Source organism: Nyctereutes procyonoides, unplaced genomic scaffold, assembly GCF_905146905.1.
Source record: "Nyctereutes procyonoides isolate TBG_1078 unplaced genomic scaffold, NYPRO_anot_genome, whole genome shotgun sequence".
Taxonomy (NCBI): domain Eukaryota; kingdom Metazoa; phylum Chordata; class Mammalia; order Carnivora; family Canidae; genus Nyctereutes; species Nyctereutes procyonoides.
In genome coordinates, this window is record NW_026575045.1 from 2,445,716 (window position 1) to 2,467,860 (window position 22,145).

Below are 22,145 nucleotides of genomic sequence, written 5' to 3' on the forward strand. Positions count from 1 at the left end.
ATGTGTATGTACCTTACTACTCAGTTCTGCTCAAAACCAGAAGAGTGTCCTTTAGGACACATACAGGTTACTGCTTGTGTCACCTCATTTTCAATGTATCCCAAAGTCCCTGATTGGGGTTCCAAATGATGTTTATAAAGGAAATGAAGATTTAGGTCTCATACCTGCTGTGTCTAGTTGCTACAAATCACTGGGGCTACAGAAGAGAGATACCGGCTGGGGATGTGGGAATGGTAAGATGGGTGGTAAGGCTTTGTCTCACGTAGGCTGTGCTGGTTAATGCCTCGACTTGGTCTCTAAACCTGAGTTTTTTCACTGAGTATTTTAACCTAACGAGAGCAAGCCCTGAAGCACCCAAGTGCATAAAAAAAAAAAATGAATTTGAGACGTCCATTACTTACACATCTGCTAAAGTTACTCCATCCTGTTACTATTTACTCTATAGCCATACAAAAGTGCCAGTTCCATTTATATTGGTCACATATGCTTCACTTCATAAAGAAAACAGAAGAATATCTTTTCAGAACATTCACAGGTGTGGTTGTTTTTTCACTAAATTGGTTTTTGAAGGGAAGAAAGAAGATCTGTCTCTAGCTCCACAACCACTACCAGGAGTCTCCAGGAACTACCACCAACAGTTTATTGTGGGTTCTTCCAGGAACCTCCCATGCATACATACTTCAACATATACCTGCCATAATTTCTCCTTTGTGTGTGTCTGTGCATGCTCATGTGTGCGTGTGTGTGCTGCTCACATGCACATCTCTGGCCTTTGTCTCTGTGGTGAATAATAGCAAGGATGAGGCCTCGAGGGCAGGAATGGGGAAGTCAATTAAAAAGGAAAGGAAAAAGCTTGCTTAGAATCTTTGTAGTTTCTTTTCTGAACATAACACCACTTTTACCAACACCTTGTTCCCCAGTTAAAACCACTAAAAGGTCTGCACAGGAGGACTTAAAATTTGGCTGTGATAATTAACAGGACTTGACCTTGCAGTACAGCTGCTGAGTAAGGCTGGAGGGCGATGGCTCAGAACACAACAGTTTATATAACTCCTCCAAAGGAGTTAGACTTTAGCACTTGATGCTATGGAAAATCTGCCTCAAAGGTTACTGAGATGGGTTATAACCGAAGACAGTCTACTGGCTTATCACCACACTCCTTAAGTAATCCAAGCTACTAAATGAAAACCTCAGTGGAAAAAGCCTTACCACTGTTTTAAATAATACATATTTCTCTTTTCCCCACGTAAAGGGATAGGATTATTAATAATGATGCTTGATTAGAATATTTATGTTTTAAAAGAAAATGATATTCATAATAATACACAGAACTAATTTTTAAAATGACAACATTCAGTGCTGGCAAGGGTTTTGTAACATTAGTATTTTCATAACATTCTCATATTCTCTCCTTGTATTTTAATTTTAAATGTTTTCTGAAAGTTGTTATATTTTAAGTTTTAAGATGTTCAATACTTGGGGATCCTTGGGTGGCGCAGCGGTTTGGCGCCTGCCCTTGGCCCAGGGCGCGATCCTGGAGACCCGGGATCAAATCCCACATCGGGCTCCCGGTGCATGGAGCCTGCTTCTCCCTCTGCCTGTGTCTCTGCCTCTCTCTCTCTCTGTGACTATCATAAATAAATAAAAATTAAAAAAAAAAATAAAAATAAAAAAAAGATGTTCAATACTTTGATCTTGTTTATCTCATCTTAGATCATTTATCCTAATAAATAATTCATAAATTTGTGTGCACAAAGCCGTCTTAATGTTATTCATAATTACAGCACACTGGAAGCAACCTAATTACAATGAGAGAATGATAAACTAAAGAACAGTGTAGCCACTGTCCATATGGTGCCTTTTAAATGTTTTCAATGGTATGGGGAAATGTTATCCATTGATATGTTAAATAAAATAAATCATTATATAAAACTGTATTTCAATTTCTGTGTACAGAAGGACAGTGAAATCCATGCATAAAGCAATGCTTATTGCTTTACTGTTAGTGGGATTAGGGATGCTTTCCTTTTTGTGTCCCATTTCCTGAAATGTTAATATTGTTATATTATTTTCATAAGGTAAAAATTGTCTAGCATAGACATTTATAAATCTACCTATCTATCTATTATCTATCTATCTATCTATCTATCTATCTATCTATCATCTATCTATCTATCATTTCAACGCAAACAGAACAGTTTTTTCCATATCTAGGAAATGGAGTGGAGGGATGAATGTTCTAATGATTGGAAAAGGCCCAGATGTAAAGTGTTACTATAAAAATACACACACACACACACACACACACACACTATATATAATACATATATGCATTTTGAGGCTATAGTCTCATGCATCTTTCAGGATAGAATTATTGATGATCTTGGTGCATGTATACCCCGCTGTAGTCCTAAATTCTAGTTTAGTGTTCTTGAGTTTCTCTGGGCATGTGGGTAGATAATACTCTCTAATATTAATCCATGACATTTCCTTTTGTGTCACTGAGAAACAGGGAACAGGGAGTGTCAAAGCTCCCCATGAAGATTTCCTTTTAGTTCTATAGGCCTCAATCATTTTTGTCCATTGTCCATTTTTCCATGGACCTGGTTCTCTCCCAAGGTAAATAAAAATGCACATGCCAAGGAGGTACTTCGTTAAACTTCCCAAAGACCAATATTGAATAGGCCAGATGAGGTTACCATTTCAGGAAGCCTAAACCTTCAGAGGTACTAATCAGATTAATGAACTATAAATTGCATAATTGAGTATGTTGTAATCATTTTCAGGCTGCTTTAAAAAAATAGAAAAACAATAAACTTGAGATTCAAATATAAATCATGCAGAAATAGCCCAATTTTTTCTAAAGGCTCTAAATTTGTTCATAATCACACTGATGCCAAACTATATTGGCATAGTTGTTGTACTGGTCTTATGCAGCTAATTTTTTATCCTGTCTCTCTCTCTCTCTTTCTTTCTTTTTTGGTTAGAAACTTGCTGGAAAAACATAGAGTTGGAAAATTCATCCAAGATTAAATAGAGGAAAAATATTAGAAAAAGAATTAAATAGAAATACAATAAAGCTTTTTTTTAAGCTGTGGTTATAATTTCTATAAATGTTTCTTGGAGAAATTTTACTTATGTATCAGTGTTGCATGAAAATACCTACTCTATATAGACTCTCTATACAATGTCTCCTCTACAAAATCTCTACCAAATCAGCTGCATTAAAAATAAAGCTAGACCAAAGAATGTTTTTAATAATAAAATACTTAAAAAGACCAATATAAAAATAAATATACATAGAATGAGAGTATGATGTACAGGAGCTTTCAGATAACCCAACTGAATATTGTTTTGAACTCTGGGAGTCCATATTTAAAGATTGAAGAACTTGGAAATTATTTAGAAAACAACCACAAAGATGGCAAAATGACTCAAGTGTTGGAAAATAAGACCAATGAAGAGAGGTAAATGGGGCTGTTACTCATTTTCTTGAAGAAAAACCAGATGGCAACTAAATATATTCTTGACTAAAATGGAGAGCTTTTTATAAGGAAATGGTTAGCTATCTGCATTGAGTACAAAACAAGGAAAAACAGGCTGGATGTGAAGTGTGAAGGCTTTGTTTAGATAGGACAAAAAGTGTTTAAATGCCAAAATGACATACAGGTGGACTTTATGCAATCTTCTCTAGAGCTATTAGAAATAATCTTTGTGTAGCATCTTCTTTGGGTGGCCCTGCCTAAAGATGAAGGATATACTCCTGCCCCTTCTAGATCTATGATTAAAGTCTCTGGAAAGAATTGTCTTAAAGTCAAGAAAGTATTGTAAACTCTGAAACAAAATGAGTTGAACATTGTAAACTAAAGGAGGAGAAGCAATTAAGATCAAGATGAAAATAGAGCTCCAAGCTCTTTAGAAAAAAGATGATAAAGGAATTACTTAACAATGATAAAATTCATTATAAAAGACTTAGAGAAATCTTAGAAGTGGAAAAAAAAAGGATATTTTAAAATAGAGAACAAGAGCAAGCATCTCACTTGAACTATGATCTAGTTATTTCTAATAAGTTCATTTTTCCAGACACCACCTTAGGAAACATAACTTCAAAACTAGAGAGTTTAGGTTGGCCTCAACCTGAAAGCCATCTGCTTAGTGTTTAGCAGAGGGGTGCATGGGTGCAAGGTGCCTTGGTCAGTATTACCTGATTATTCCATTAGTCTCTGACTTTTCTGTATGAATTTTAATCTATCATGAAAGGGTTGTAGTACTGCCAGGTTTGTTTCAAAATAGACTGTGAGTCAATTATGAAGAAGGGATTCCAGGAACTAGAATTTAAGAGTAAAGACGTTAAAAAATTTTACAGATGACTCAGTTCTAGCACATTTTGCATACTATTAGGTACTTTCTCTTCCTATAATTGCTTCTGTGCTTCATCCCCAGAATTTGTTATTTTCATCAATAGCCCAAGATAAGTGATTTTTAAAACATCATTAAGATATGACTGTTTTGGGGTGGTTTGCCAGCAACTCAAATATCTGAAATAGACTTGTTCTGAGCAGTGAATGTTCAAGGTTTTTGAGATGATTCTACTAATTGCAGAATGGAATGGTTTACTACCTGTTAAGTTACAATTCTCCCCTTCTCAAAAATTGGAAGACTGTTAACTTCAAAGGCTATTAACTCCAAAGCATTGTTGCTATTTTCATTTCCTTACACATCCTACCAACATTTTCATTTGTCTTATTTTAATAAAATCAGCTCAATTTCATTACATGTTTAGGAAGAAGTTTTTCTACTGTTTTGTTTTTTCTTAGCCTTTTGGTTTTTTCTATACTATTACATAGTCTGACTCCACTGAACTAGCTTGCCACCAAAATATGCTCTTCTCTCAAGCAAAGGTATACTGAAGAGAGTAAATAAGTTATGTTTGCAGACCCAGAGGATTTAAATTAGAATATACTTGCCATGGAGAGAAATATACTGTAAATAATTCACATAACACAAAATTTTACAGCACTAAAAGTGTGAATAGAAATCTTATTTCCCAGTATGATGGTTCCTTCAATTTATGTGACCTAATAATTATTTTTTTTAGAGTATAATTGTTCTGGTGTCTAGAAACTTTTCAAAGAGATTATCTGTATCTCTGGGAAAGGATTGCCTTCCATCTGGAAAGATAATCTTTCTTCCATTCTTCCACCTTCTTCATAGAAAAATAAATAACTAACTTCCTGCCTAAGCACACCTGGGTTATTTCTCATGAGAGTAAGAAATGGGTTGATTTATGAATTAGGAAAGTGACCATAAGGTTTTAGAGAATCACTGACTTTAGATGCAGGGAGGGTCCTGGGAATCTGGTTTATTAATTCCTTCATAAATGACAAGAATTAGATATGAAAACTGCTTTTGAGAAGCCTATTAATACCAGGAGTGAGGTAAGTCCCCTTTAAGCTTTAATCACACTAACTGCTATATAAAGAAAGGGGACTCTGGCAACTATTTCCCATATGACAGAAATCCAGGACAGATCTGAAACTAAAGAAGTAGGAACTAAAGTCAAATGAATTGACATAAAAACTTTTTTTTTTAATTGAGACTAAAGAATATTAAGTTTCTCACATGGTTCCCAAAATCAGTCAGTTTTTTAATTCCCTCAAACTTTTATGCATCAAAAGATGCTCTTGAGATACTGATATGGAAATAATTAGTGCTTTTAATTAGCACAGCTGGGAAATAAGGCAGACCAGCCTTAATAAGGGTCTCCAATCTGGAGCACATTAAAATAAAATCACTTTTTCCCCCCAATATCCAAGTACATTCTACTGTCAAATACCCGAAATGAGTTATTTTGCAAAATGCCAAGAGTATAATTGGATTCAGAACAAGTTCAATGCATTAAGAAAGGAGACGCCTTGGAACCCTGGAGTCTGGAAATTAGATGGTCTCAGATGTTCACCAATATAGTTCTAGAATACAATATTCATACGGCAAGCTTAAAAGCTTTAAAAACTACTTAAACCCCAAATATCTTTACTGGATAATGGCTATTTGGAGGATCAAAATTAAACATGAAAATTTTCAAATATATTAGAAACATGTCGACCAACATTTCTGAATTCAGTCTAACAGCTGAATACATACTTGGCAGGAAGAGAAGTGCAGTCACATCACCTCAGATCAACAGTAGCAAGCACATCTGGAATCCTAATGATCCCAGGAGTTTTGGGACCTTTGGGGGACAACCATCTGGTGCAAAGGAAATCAGAACCACCCAACAGAAAGAACCTCATTGTGCTGCTATGAAAAGCAAGTCGGGCCTATTTTTCTCTGACAACGCATCAGCCTATCAATTAGTGAATGATCAAGAGAAATATATATGCACAGGGTGTTTACTAACAGACTTGGATCTATAACCATGACAACCTGGCAGATAAGAAATAGCCAAGGATATATTCAACAAAATAAATCCCTTTTTGAAAAGGAAAAAGCACATTTGATTATCTTTATCTAATCTTTAGCCAATTTTTGATGGTAATGTCAGTTTATGGGCTTCTCCAGGCCTCAGTTCTTTATCAGTAAGATGGGGGGAGAGGCTGGGCCATGTGAATTTTATGGTCCCCTCTAATCTTAACATTGCATCAGCTTGTGATTTTATGGACTATATGCCCGGGCACACAGAGAAAGGACGACTGAGAAAGGATGGCAGCCAACATTTGAAGCTGCCTCTAGGAGAGAGAGCATGTTGCTTGATAACATCAGATCATTGGGAAGAAGTCTGCATCCAAAGATGACCTCTCAAATGATTTTATTTTATTTTATTTTAAATTTTTTTAAAATTTATTTATGATAGTCACACACAGAGAGAGGCAGACACAGGCAGAGGGAGAAGTAGGCTCCATGCACCGGAAGCCCGATGTGGGATTCAATCCCGGGTCTCCAGGATCACGCCCTGGGCCAAAGGCAGGCGCCAAACTGCTGTGCTACCCAGAGATCCCTCAAATGATTATAAATGTCTCTTATAAACCTTCCAGCAAATTAAGCCAGTGTCACCCTTGCTCTGAGCTACACAAACTGTGCATAGCTTGTTGGGTCCATCCTGCAGTAAGCACACCATAGGAATGTCTGGTAGATGTGCAGCTTCAGCAAAGAATGATGATGTCTGCATGATGAGGAGCAGCCATGCAAGGCAATGCCTAGAAGGGCCTGATAAAGGAGTAGGGTATGGCAGTGTCAGCCAGAGAGGAGAGAGCTGGAGAGATTAAATGAGATAATGTATGTCAAGTGTTAATATACTTTGCTTATAGTAGATATAAAAAAATGACATATTAGTTATCATTAGTGTCATTGTTGGCACCATCAGCTGAATCGTGAATGTGAATATTGGATTTGCTCAGAATGATTGTTCATGAAAGGGTAGGAGCAAAATTGTTACATCAGGCACCAAAGTGATTAAAGAAGAGGAAGAAGCGTCTTGGAGGTTAGGAGATGATCAGGGTCATGGCTCAGTAGAGCTGGTGAAGTTCTTGAAGGCTAAGTTAGAGTGCCCACCAAGGTCTTGGCCCCCAGACAGAGGAGCTGGAGAAAGAAGCTGTTTATGCTTGAGGGTGGTGGAGAAGATGTGCCACCTTTAGTACAAAGCCAAATTTCAACCAAGGTGACATTTTCCTGAAGATGTTTCTTTAAAAAAAATGGTCTTGGTCCAATGTATTCAGGGAAGCTCAGGCTCTTTCCTCCTGGGGATTCAGAGCACATCGCCCAAATGAAGTCTCAGAGGAATGAGAAACTGGCTTTTTCAAAACACACTTGTAATATGAGGTACTTGTAATATCCTGATCTTACAGAACAAGATGAGAGGACAGAGGGAGGCTTTTGAGGAAAAGTTTAATGATGTAATGGAGTTTACTGATAGCACTCCCAGAGGACGCTGTAGAACGGAGAAGCCAAGGGGCTCCTGGTGTCATTGGTTGAGAAAAAGGATAAACCAGAGAAGGGCCTGAGTGAGTGGCAGTGATTTTCCAGTGCTGGTACTCAGGACTCCCAGAGTTTGAGCAGGAGGATGGTTTGAGGAACGTGGTGGCAAGCAGATGGACTGCTGATGCTGAAATGAGCTTTTGTAATAAGGAATGAGAGTGAGGGATATGTGGTCTGGGCCAGTGGTGGAGCTGTTTTGAACACGTGAAATGTACCTAATGTCGCATTATGATCCTTCAAACATTTAGAATTTTTTTGTATGTTCAAAATAGTAATCTGTCGTCAGCTGTGAACGAGATTACACAGTGACAGTCTGAGCAGATATTTCAACTAGGGAGGAAAAACCTCAAAAAGATTCTCAAGCCTTCTAAATAAAAAATACTGAAAAGCATTGTCATCAATACATCTCCCTATTTAGCTTCTGCCTTCTGAGGTAGGAAACAGAGAATCAATTCTAATGAATTAATCGGAGAATACTCAAGAATATACGGCATCTTTAATACACTAATGATTAAGTCTTACTTCTAAATTGCCTGAATGGAGGCATATTAAAAGTAAATTAAGGAAGTATAACTGGGGCAATTCATTACATAGCAATTTTCAGCCTTGCTATTTTCATAGTAATTTACAGTTTTAAAGTACAGTTCTTGAAGAAACTCAATTGCTGGTGGTTTTTTAATCTATATTATTCACTAATCTGGCACAAAGGAATTGTACTCTGGTGTACTCTCAGAAAGCTCAAGATGTTGCTCATCGATGTATAGATAATTCTTACTTATGTTTTCCATACTATATTCCATTTTTTATCTTTATAAGTGAAAAAAATTGTCTTGATATCAATAAGGTTTCAAATAATAATATCAAATTTGAGAAAATTCTATTTTTTTTTTTTATGATAGTCACAGAGAGAGAGAGAGGCAGAGACACAGGAAGAGGGAGAAGCAGGCTCCATGCACCGGGAGCCCGACGTGGGATTCGATCCCGGGTCTCCAGGATCGCGCCCTGGGCCAAAGGCAGGCGCCAAACCGCTGCGCCACCCAGGGATCCCGAGAAAATTCTAAACAACAATACAAAACCTTAGGAGATGTTCTTTTATTTATATTTAGGTTTTGTCTTCCAGGCAGCAATTAACTCCTACAATTAAAGTCACACCTGCTTGAAATGCCTTTCTACAGAGAATCTGATCTTCCAGGGAGGACTGAAGTTCCATGGGATAAAATGTCAATGGAATTATTTTTCTGTGAGAACCTTTCATGTCACAGTGTGGACTGGGCAAATAATCTGTGTGGTTTTGTCAATAATAGGTCTTTAGGGGAGATGTAACCTTCAGAATTGGGGGTGGGAATCCTAAAAATTTTGCCCTAGAGAAAAAGTGCCCTTGAAGATCTTTCCTCCAGTTTTCTCCCTAATGTAGCTCAAGAGAGCTTTCCAAAAAGCAGACATAACTGAAACTGGAAATAAGTTGACCTAACACCTTCACTAATAAAAAGCTCACTTGATCTTTAGAAGTTTCACTGACAGGAGCTCTTTCAGTCATGTTCTTGCTTTGTGATCTCTACTTCCTCTTTTAATTGTCTTTCTGCTGAACAAAAAGGCATAGGACATAAACTAAAGATTAATAAATATAGTATCCAATGGATACAAATTATAAGGTGAAGAGAAGTAGTAGATTGGCACATTACATGTCATTTGGAATCATAATTTCATTGCATGGGCCTGTTTGATTTCTTTTAGGCTTGGGAAACTAAGATGGAGTTTGAGGGAGGATGGAGGCAGAGAGAAATGAAGTAAATGCCCATCTATTCTCTCACTGAAACCTCACAGCAACCCTGTTCGGTTTGTACTATTATCCATTTTACAGACAGGGAAACTTTAAGACACAGATGGTGTTAGAGCTGGAGTTTCAAGGGAGATCTAACTCCAAAATGATGCTTGATGCGTATGTGGGCCAGGGATCATTTCTTTTTAGTATTGGATAATATCAAGTAGCCAGCCCAGAGGCATGATGGGCTGACCAGAGTGTTTCATAGGTTTGTTCTTACTGTCCCTTTCAAACCTCAGAGCTTAAACTTCTCCCCATTCTCTAGTCCCACCCACCCCATCCTCCAATGTGGTCACCTATAACAGGGCAAATTGTTAGCTGGTTGGAGAATATTTTTGTACTGCAGAATTAAGGAAGAGAAGGGAAGCAATGTGTCCCAGAGCAGAGGGGGAAAGTCCCTCTTTTGATGAAACATCCTGTGTGGCTACTTAGAAGCTTGGATTTCCCCAAAGTGAGGTTAGGCAGCATGCTGTTGCTTTCACATGGTTTCAGTTCAAAATCACACCTGCTGTGGCCTTTTGTAAAATTTACCTATATATGGCCCACACAAAGCCACAAACAGAACTCAAAATAGCATTGACCTCTGAGATGTTCAACAAAGAGACATAGCATTGTTTTTATGAATTAAGTGCATGGGATATGCCACAAGGAGGAAGTGAACCCTATTAGCTTAAACATGCATATCCTTTCCATACTGAAAGATTAATTTTGATGACTGAGGTTAATAATATGGTTATTTGTGTTCAGATATGAAATGTAACTTGACAAATTGGGAAAGCAGGTGCTTGATTGATGCACCATGCCTGAGATGCATGAGTCATGTCACTGATTTACAAGCTGTGCTTACCACGAAAATGAAAGCCAGAGCCAACTGTATGTCATACAATTTATGCCATTCACTGAAATTATAGATAATTTCAGTCTGTGCATTTGTGAAATGGTTTATGCCATTTTTGCTTTAAACATCTTTTGAACTTGGTATTTCTAACTTGTCTAAATAATATTATCATCCATAATAACCATTACCAATCCATTATGAGCCTTCATGAAAGTACATACGGCTTTTAAACTTAATCCATGAATAAAGTCGTCTAACTTCTGCTTACATCTTTGATAAACAGTCGAGTTCTTACAGATATTAGTATTTCAGCTATGAAGGAAATAGGAACTTTTGCATTCTTCAAGGGCTAGAAATTACTCAAGAAAGCATTTCTTCAAATTCTGTTATTTTTTCCCCCATTGCTTCTATTCAACACCATGGGTCTGATTAATGTAGTCTGTGAGAGCATTGTGCTAAAGGCCCAGGGGACATCAGTTAGACTAATCCTTTCAGTGTATTGAGAATTTGTTCTATTAGACTGTGGTGAGAGAATATAAACAGATCAGTACAAATTCAGTCTTTAATGCTATGAAATGTAGCTCAGACCACACTCAACATTGATACAAGGTCAACAGTGTCATCTCCCCATACAAAGACTGGTGATACCCATGCAAAAACACTTTAGGGATACCTGTTCTCTTCCATCATTACAGCTTTTTGCTTACTCATGGACAAGTAATCCTACCAGCCAGAACTCCCTGACTCTGGTTTCCTTAGGCTCTGCCTCTCCAAGAGGCTGTGGGATTTCTCAAGTCAAATACCAAATGGTGTATAGCCTATGATAGTTGGTATCACACCTAAAATATTTCCTCTTGCTCTGTATTTCCCTCTCTCCCCCAAACTGCCATCCTCTTTGAAGCTTTTCAATTATACATCCTAATTTTACATTTTCTCTTTAGTCACTAAATAATGACAAACGTAGTGAACAAATTTTGTTCATGGGTTTAGACCCTCTTTTTAAATCATTTCCCCCAATTCAGTAATGAGAGCCCTTTAGTTAATATCACTCACCTTTTCCCCAATCTGAAATCCTTGTTTTTTTTTTTTTGTTTTTTTTTTTTACAAAACAAGAACCAAACTTTTTGTATTAAATCTCAAGCTCATTTGTCCTTAACAGGGTCAGAGCCATAAACCTTAATCCTAGGCCATAAATCTCCAAAGGAAGAATTTCTGGAATCTGACTCTCTCCTATCCATTCTTTATGCCTAATGATAACACTGTTGTGATTGAAACATTTAAATGGATCTTTGTTTCCTGAGGATAGTATATAAATTTTTTAAAATGCCTTGTGAAAAGCCTTAATGACCTGGATTCTTGCTTTCCAGTTCAGCTTTATTTTCCCTGTTTTAATTTTACTTAAAAAAATTTACTTAAAAAAATTTAATGTTACTTCAGTCCTCCAGATATTGGATTATTTGCCTCATTGGCCTAGGCTTCTTATCCCCATCTTTCCCTAACTCACTAATTTACTCATCCTTCACCTCTTAATTGAGATTACTCTTCTACTGGGAAGCCTTCACCGATCCCCTGTGGTCAGCTATGGGACCCTCTTATGTGCAGTCTATACCTTCACCTATGTGTAGACTGTATACATGTATACATGTATCCCAGTGATTAGGACTGCCTGGTGACTTGTCAATATTCCTTCCTCTCCTGAAAGCACTGCATCGGATACTGTCTGGTCTGTAATAGAAACTCTCAATGAACGCTAGTCAAGAAAACAAACCAAGGCTCTGTTGTGGACTGGGAGGGGATACGAGATTCTTCTTTTTTTTTTTTTTAAAAGATTTTATTTATTTATTCATAGAGATGCGGAGAGAGAGAGAGAGAGAGAGAGAGAGAGAGAGAGAGAGGCAGAGACACAGGCAGAGGGAGAAGCAAGCTCCATGCAGAGAGCCTGACGTGGGACTCGACCCAGAGTCTCTAGGATCACGCCCTTGGCTGCAGGCAGCGCTAAACCGCTGCGCCACTGGGGCTGCCTGGGATACGGGATTCTGATGTCCCTGTCACCATTTTGCATAGGTGGTTGCTCCCTGAAAGTTCTGTCTTCATGCTGGTATCAGATTGATTGTTTTAAAAATAATTCAGTGTTGCTGATACATGTAATTTTAAGCCAAAACAGCACTCTAAGAGTCATTAATTTCTTTTTTTTTTTTTGGTACCACCAAGTTAATGCATTTAGCATTTTCTAATCTATAAAGACTTATAACCCCTGCTCCTTATTACTTAAATAGGGAGTCACCTGTCTGCTACTTATCTAACACAGACAGTTGTTGAATTCTTGCATTTTTCCCTCAAATAGAAACCTAGACGAATCTCCTTTATTTTACAATCAAGCTAAAGGGAAAACACCTACCAGAGTAAGAGAGAAGAGTGATTTGAGAATAGAATTATGTATTTACAGTTATCAAGGCTTATGGACGCTGGAAGAGTAAACTAAAATTATAGATAGCAAGCTGTGGAGTTTGGCCTGACTTCACAGGGAGTTTTAATATGTTCTTATGCCAATGTCTGCTACTCAAGGTCGATAAGAAAAGTTTAGTCTTCTTACAGAATAGAGCTGAGTCACTTACAGAATATTGGTGTACTTGGCTGGGTGTGATGATTCTCTCAAGAGATGATGTTACCCAAATTGAGCTTTGCTAGAGTCTTGCCTAGAAATAGACTGATTTATTTACTGGCTCACAAAGACAAGGGGCTCTAACATCAGTGACATGTGAAAATAAAATGATTTATTTATCCTAATACCACTGGTGAATGCATCTCAGCACATTTAAGTATTCATCTGAGGCTCTCTGTAAGCAGAATGAATGAGGAGCAATTTACTTTATGTGAATAGGAAATATCAAGGTGATATTGATCGCTTTTTTACTTCCTTTTTTCTTTAGAAGGTTTATAAGAAGGATCTTTTCAGGTTCCCAAAGGTAATTTTTAGAATTGTTACACTTTTTAAGAAATCTTTCCCCAAATTATGATTTCTTATTTTATTCTTTATGGAGTAGTTTACACTATAGGGATGCTACTTAATAGATAGAATTCTATCATTTCAATAAGTAATCCAGGAAAAATGTAGCATAAACTTTGAGAAAAAGAGAAATAATGGCAAAAAAATCACGTGGCATACAGTTAAACTTTGTTCACTTAAATTTTGGTCTTGCTTGTAGACTTTTAGTAGTATATGAAACATCTTTTAAAAATTTCAGAATCTCAAAATTACTAAGAAGGGATATCATTTTAGTGGAAAAGAGCCATATGGTTTCTGGGAAGGACTATACTGAAAGGAGTAAGTTTAATTAGAAGCAGGAAAGATTTGGTTACATACAGTGAGAGCCAACAAAATATGCTCCAACCCAAGGGTTGGAGAGTTCCAGGAGAAGGCAAGGAGGAACTTTCCTGGAATATTTTATGTCCTAAATAGCCTGGATGGATTCCCTTGTCCCCTTCCAGACCTATCACCTGGGAAGGACGCATACCAGTAGGATGTAATTCATAGGAGAGCTTGGGTCATAAAAATGAAGTGAGTTATGAGTGCAGGCATAGACCTATTTTACCCCAGAGTTTCATCTCTATAATTTAATTTTTTGTCCTTGAACAATGTCTTTACACACAGCAGAAGCGTATGCCAAGTTGTGAATAAACAGTCCTTTGGTCAGGACCCAAAGGGGAGAGTAGGAGGCCTGGAGGCCCCACTGCCTCCTCCTCTGCCCTGGATGCTGGCAGAACTCTCCTCCAGGGCCCCAGGCCTCACTTCTGGGAGAGAAAGGCAGACCCAAAGTGGGTAGAGGTGGCCCCCCGGCTCTGAGAACCCTGGAAACATGCACTGGAAACACAGAAGTACTCTTGGTAGAGGAGGAGCCAGCTCCCTCCTTGGTTATCAAGCTGTCCGGCCAGATACGCACTGTGCACACGGCGCGGGCAGGAAGCCATACTCACCCAGCACCTGGCGTTTTTTTTCACATGCAACCCTTCCGTGGGCAACAGGGCCTTACTCAGTACTTTTTCTGAAGGAAGAAGGTGTGCCTATTTTAGCTTTAAGCTAACATAGGCATTTCCTCTCATATTACAAAAAGCAGACCTGGTTCATTTTTGAGAATGTAATAATCAAGACTCAGACTGGGGAAAAAAATCTGCCTCAGCTAGGATTAAAAGAGAATTTTAAATCTACATAGAAATAATTCATTTAGGGGCACCTGAGTGCCTCAGTCAGTTAAGCATCTGTCTGGCTCAGGTCATAATCCTGGGGTCCTGGAATGGAGCTCTGCATTGGGGGAGGCCTGCTTCTCCCTCTGCGGCTCCCCCTACTGTGTCCTCTCTCTCACCCACTCTCTCTCTCAAGTAAATAAATAAAATCTTTAAAAAAGAGAAAGAATTCATTTAAATTGATGAACATGAACACAAAATTGCAACAGATAAAGAGGCAAGGATAGAATGAAATAATTCCCATGATGAATTACAAGTCATAAATCTAAAAATGGAAAAGAATTCCTTAAATTTTTGGTAATCAAAGAAATGCATATCACATCACTAAAGTATCATTTAATTAAAGTAACAAAAATTAAAACATGCCACTACTTTCAAGAGATGATGTGCTAATGGAGGAACTTTGTTCATATAATGCTGGATTGACTCAACTCTTTCTAAATTGGTCTCAGAAGTATTTTGACAAGCACCATAATTATCTTCAAACTCTATTACTAGGGACTTAGACTAAAGTTTGATTTATCTCAAGGTTATTCAAATTGAGGGGAAAAATCACTTGCAGCCTTATCAAAAAGAGAAAAAATAATAATAAAAATGAAAGTACTACAGTAGGTAGATGGTTACATAGAATGACATCAATTTGATATGATGTTAACCATAATGATAGTTATTAAACTTATGTTACAACATATACATATTTCCAATGAATGCTAAGTGAGAAAAAGGCAGCTTCACTGTCACAGATTCATTATAATACCAATCGGGTACAAGATAAGTGCACGTAGGAAAAAACTGAGAGAGAACATGTACCAAAACATAGTTGGTATATAAAGAAAATGGAGTTATTTTTATTTACTTATTTTACAATTTCATTTATTTATTCATGAAAGACAGAGAGAGAGGGAGAGAGAGAGAGAGAGGCAGAGACATAGGCAGAGAAAGAGGCAGGCTCCCTGTGGGGAGCCTGATGCGGGACTTGATCCCAGTACTCCTGGATCACACCCTGAGCCGAAGGCAAATGCTCAACCACTGAGCGACCCAGTCATCCCTGGAATTATTATTATTTTTGAAGATCTTATTTATTTATTCATGAGAGACACACAGAGAGAGGCAGAGACACAGGCAGAGGGACAAGCAGGCTCCATGCAGGGAGCCTGATGTGGGAATCTATCCCAAGACTCTGGGATCACGCCCTGAGCTGAAGGCAGATGCTCAACCACTGAGCCACCCAGGTGCTCATGTAATTATTTTTAAACATCTCAGTAGTGCTGCTGCAATAATTCTTACATGAATTTTGAAAATCACGAGGAAAAGTTAGAAAAGATGTGGACTGATATTAAAAGGCATAAAATCTAAAAATGGATATTTTGGCCAGGCAATAGCTCTTAGTAGAAGTTATAGGATGACGAGGCAATCTTCCCTCTGGATCTTAGCCAAAGAGAAATACTTGAATTGGAAGTCACTTAGGACATTTCAAATTACTGTAGGACAAAAGGAAAAAAAATATTGAAAGCTTCAAAGTGAAACCAATAGCATTTCCTCTATTTTATATACCCCTGCCTGAAATAAACATTTTTAAGAATGCTGCCTTTTTAGTGAAAAGAATTCCAAGGTTTTTTTGGGAGGTAAAACTATCTTCTAATTCTGCCTCAGTATTAGAATAATAATTTCAGATATATAATGGAAATAGTATTTAGGGATTTTTCACTATCCTAAGAGGGATACTTACTGAGTCATTTTTAATGTTTTCCAAGACATATTATTTATTATTATTATTATTTTAATGAGGAAAACTTGGAAATGTGATGTTTTCCTTAAAACTGATTAACTTGTTTAAAAGTCTTTTCAGCTTTTATTACAATTGCCAATTCATAATATTTCAAATGCTTTTTATGTTTTGTTTTCTAAAGATTTACTTGTTTACTTTGAGAAAGAGGGAGAGAGTGCACAGTGGGAGGGACAGAGGGAGAAGGGGAGAGAATCTGAGGCAGACTCCACTGGGAGAGCAGAGCCCCATGCGGGGCTCTATCTCAGGACTCTGAGATTGTAATGTGAGCTCAAACCAAGAGTCCAGCACTTAAACATGTGCGCCACCCAGGTGCTCCTGTTTCTGCATTTGTTTGTTTTTTAAGAGCTCCACGTGTTTTCTCATTTGCTCCCCATCCTCTCATCAGTCCTGTGAGTTGAGCAGCACTATTTCCTTCTTCGCGGCTTGCAGGTGAGCCTCAAATGGGAAAAAAAGAAACATGCAAACATGTCTAAGGTCATGTGACCTGCCAGAGGCAGAGATGGATGGAGAACCCAGGATTTCTGGATAGAAAGAATGCCATCTATTCCATCAGATTCTAAATATACAGACAAAAAAAAAGGGGGGGGGGGGAGGCATTTTTTTGTCCCCTCTGCCCCGTAGTAGTCTCATCTTTTGTTTTCTGGGATGAGTGCTTTCCCAAGGATTACATGGCTTAACATTTGGTGCAGAACAAGGACCATTATGAGTGTTAAGCCTAGAAATCACCACACATCCTTCAGAGACCATGTCATGCCAAGAGCAGAAAACTGGGGGAAGAGGGCAATAGAAGCACTATTATTTTATTCTCTATAAGCCTTCATAAAAAACATTTTTACTATGTAAATTGAAAGAAACCAGAAATCTATAAAGCCATCTGGATAATTTAAGTATATTTTCTATAGCCTCCTCTTAAGAGGGATCAGGAAAACTCAAGGAGATATGAAAGTAAGTCAGCATGGAAACTATTGCTCAGCTGACCACTTTATTAAACCCAGCTTCCTGGGCTTCAAAGAAACTGCTCAACAATTTTGAGAGGAAATATAATGGTAACGGTGTACCTCCTAGGGCTGCGGTAGCCTACAGATGGAGGTAAGCTACCTCAACCACTGAACAAGCCTCCTGGGGCAGACTCTCTCCCCAGTAGAACTGTGTAAAGTCTACTTAATTAAAAGTGCTTTCTATTTCTGTCTTTGGTGAGTTTCTGAGGAGGAAGAAGAGGCAATGACATTCTATTTCCTCACAGCACAGACTCAGTGTTAATTCTTGTGTTTGTAGTAATTTGTTAATAACTTCTCCAAGTCTGATGGCTCCTTTTGGAGGACTGACTTCACTAGGGCCTTAAAAACAGGCCATGGTGCCCTGGCTTCAGCTGTTGGTCACTGACTGAGCACCTTACGAGCTGCCTTCAGTTAGAAGACAGAGGAGGCTGAGGAAATCCTCACTCCGCCAAATCTATCCCATATGAGAGGGCAAACTTAATGAGACTCAGCTGTGAGCCCTGGCCATGTAGTACCTCTGGAATGCATGGGATTTCCAGCCAGCATGGGCTGCAGAGTTTTTTGTCCTTACTCTCTCTTTTTCATGTTTAAAAAACTTGCATGAACAAAATTTCGATTTTAGCTAATAAAGGCAAAGAGAAAAAAAGAACACATTAACTTTACAGCATGTACACAGACCTGGAGGAGATAGGAAACTGAACATACGTTAGATCTGATGACTGTGGGGACCACAGAGAATAAGTGGACACACATAAAGACATCACACAGGGCAGGGCAACATAATGGACAGGAGTATAAGGAAGGGGCTGTGGAAGCAAAAAAATCACACATTTTCCATTTTCCTCCAGGAGCCTTTCTTTGTAGTGATAGGATGGTCTTACGATGTGAAACCATCTTTGTGACAGTGCCTGACTTTCAACCCATAGGATTGAGTTGTAACTGTATACTTTCAACAAGTGTGTCTCCTGGTAGGCATGGTATTTTCCCTAAACCCATGGGTAATATATTAATATGGTCTTGAAAAACTCAACCAGCATGGACAAAGCTGAAGTCCTTCTTGACTACTTTTCTCCCACTGATTCTAATCCTCAGAAGGGGGTAATCACCATTTCAGTTCAGTGAATATACTTTCAGATCTTTTCACTTGCATTTATATACAAACATGTGTGCACACAAACATTCATGGATACGTACACAGACATTGAAAGAAAAATATGAAGTTAAAAAATAAATGTGACAATGCTAATGCTACATGCATATGTATATTCACCTTCAACTTGGTTTTCTAACTTAAAATAACTTCAGATAGATCAGTACCTATGGAGATCATTTTTAACTGCTGCATACTGTTCTACAACATGGAGGTACCATAATCAATAATGAGTTTACAGTTTTATTACTCATAGATATTCCCTCCATCCCCTCAATTTTTTTTTACCATCCCCAATATCACAATGGATGTCATTGTACCCATCCTTTGTATAACATAAGCAAGTATGTAGTGAGCGAAGATGGGGACACATAGATTTGCTAAATTAAAAGGTATGAGATTTAAAAATTTTTAATAGAGGTACATTGCCAAAAAACTTCTACTAGCAGCATTTTGGCCCATGTTTTTACCAATATCAATCTTTTAACCCTTTGACAATCTGATGGATTCAAAGCAAATACAATTTCATTGTTTCATTTTGCATTTTCTTGGTCGTGGCATAAGTGCTTAAAAGTTTTTAATTTCCATCTTTCATTTTCTACGTAAACCCAGAGTTAATAGGAGGGTGTTTGTGGAGTCTAGGTGAAAGGATTGGCCAGGGATGGCAATTGGCTCTCATGTTGCTGTTAGTTTCTAATTTTACCAAATTGTAATCAGCTCATGTGGCCTGTGTGATTCCTGCTTTTTGGAATTTGATGAGATATGCTTCATGATCTAATTCTTGGTCCATTTATGTAATTGTTCCATGTATGTGTAAAATAATGTGTTTTCTTTATTAGATACAAATTTCTACATAAATCATATTTGGTTAATTGTTTTATTAAAATCCTCTACCCTTACATATTTTTAGTCTTCTCAAAAGATTTTAGAAGTATAATAAAAATTTTCCTCTATGACATGAATCAACTAATTTTCTTTGTATTCTATTAGTGGTAATTTTAAAGACCTCTACGTTGTGTTGTTAAGTACAAAAAGGTTTGTGATTATTTTTTTAAAGATTTATTTATTTATTGTTTGTGAGACAGTGAGAGAGAGCAAGTGGAGGTAGGGGCAGAGGGAGAGGGAGAATCTCAAGCAGACTCCCCACCAAGCACAGAGCCTGATGTGGGGCTTGATCTCACAACTCTGAGATCAGGACCCTGAGATCATGACCTGAGTAGAAAACAAGAATCACATGCTTAACCACCTAAGCCACCTGGGTGCCCCTGAAATGTATTGTTTTTTAAAGTCAGAACTCACCCCCTCCTATATTCTTAAAGGACTAGCACTCTATTTGCTCTCTTATTTTATTTAAAACATTCTTACCTCATTTCTACATTTTATCTTTTCAGGTCAGGTACAGAGTTTATTTCCATTTATAGGTGATCAAACTCCCACTGTAGGATTTCAGACTAAAAAGAGTTTTGGAGTTGATTGGCCTCATCATATGTTTGAGAGGTTCTGTGACTTGCTCAAGTTCATATGTTGACTTTGTGGCAGAGCTGGCATCAGAATGCAGGTTGCCTGACTCCAGCACAATATTTATACATAAGTTTACATTTACAAAATGTTTTAAAATCCCATCTCATCCTCAAATTACTAAAAAACCTCAGGAAAGACTAGATGGCAAACATGAATAATCTCGATTTTCATAGGAGGGAACACTGAAAGAGAAGGATGAATTAACGATTTGCTTAAAATTATCCACATTAGGAGTTGTCAGAGGAAAAACTTTGAGTCTTTACTACTAGGCCTGTGTATCTAACAGCCTCTGCATCTTCTCATCACACAAGGCTACTTCCTGAAAGGACAGAGGTGCCTTTGTCAAGGAACTATCTCATGATTTAATCCCAGTAGGAATACAAAATATAGATTCATTGTTAAATGGCTAACATATTAAGTGTCTTCTTGATTTGTGGTGACCTTAAGAAAAAACTCAGCAAAGTCAGATCCAGTTATCCATTGTAAATTATAGAATGATTCACCTATTATTCCAGATAAAGTAAAAGGATGAATCACAGTGTTGCTTTAAATTCCTCCCAGCTCTTTGTTTATTGTTTCCTCTTATATAAAATTCCATTTATTCATTAATCTATCCCTAGCTCTTAACAAATGGGGCATATACCAGGCCCTCAAGTAAACATTTAGTACTAGGCCTTTGTGCCCTGTGTAGGATTTCTAGAGCCCTCTTTCTACCTCTAAGTTATGAATAGTCCTTTAGACGTTAAGGATTTGGCAAATTCGTTTACACTCTTAGAGTTTAAGAGTCTGCAAACTAAGGCTGGCAGACCAGCCACATGTTTTTGTAAATAAAAACTTTTATTTGAGCACAGTCGGGCCCATTCATTATATATTATCTATGGCTGTTTTCCCTACAGGGCAGAGCTGAACAGAAATGACAGAGACTTAATTGCCTACAAAGCCTAAGACATTTACTAACTGGCCCTTTGCAGAAAAAGTTTACCAATCCTTGCATTTAGAATCTATTTACTGCCTTTTATGATCAACCTGGAGTTGAGCCAGTGTCTAGCTAAACAGCAAATGGCACCATGACAAATGTTCATAGATCAGCCAAGTGCTAACCTAGTTAAGGAAGTCTAATTTAGTGTTACAGATCCACAGGCTTAGCTAATATGTAAATCAGCAAGCATAAGTAATAATGATGTCTATTTGCATGGCACTTTCTGGATTATGAAATAGTTTATATGTGTTATCTCATTTGACCTTTCTAGGAACCTTAGAAAGTAGGCAGGAAACAGATTCTAAGACATTGAATATCCTAGAGTTGAACTCAGATTCAAGCATTTTTAGCAGCTACAATGATTCCTTGATCTTTGGAAAACATTTCCTTCAGGAAAAAAAAAAAAAGCAGGGAAGAGTTATTAACATTTATCATCTTGTAACGCACTGTTCTAAAATAATGTATTGGTAGATCATTTGCAATTAATTGTACTTTGTAATAACATGTTCTGTCTTCCTAATTTGTGGTTTTGTGTCAATAGAATGATAATAAAAGTAACATAAGCATTTAATTTAATGGTTTAAAAAGTCAAAATAAATATAAGCCTAATTGAGTTATAAGTGAAAAATACAATCTTAAATTTTTGAAATTTTAGAACCTGCAAGATAAATAATTTATCTGGCTTTCTTAGATTAACAAAATTAAAAACAAAAAACAAAACTCTTGGTGGACCAGAGAAAAATAAGTCTTAAAAAATATGAGTATATATAAAAATATGAGTATTACATATGAAAATTAGTGAAATATGGTTTGGCATAGAGGTTGTGGGTCA

At 37.4% G+C, this 22,145-nt stretch overlaps 1 protein-coding gene across 1 annotated transcript in view; it reads right to left on the bottom strand.

The window, feature by feature from the left end:
- Positions 1-22,145, bottom strand: part of SGK1 (serum/glucocorticoid regulated kinase 1) — a 109,728-nt gene that overhangs the window by 44,083 nt on the left and 43,500 nt on the right. The gene's annotated exons all lie outside the window — the stretch shown is intronic.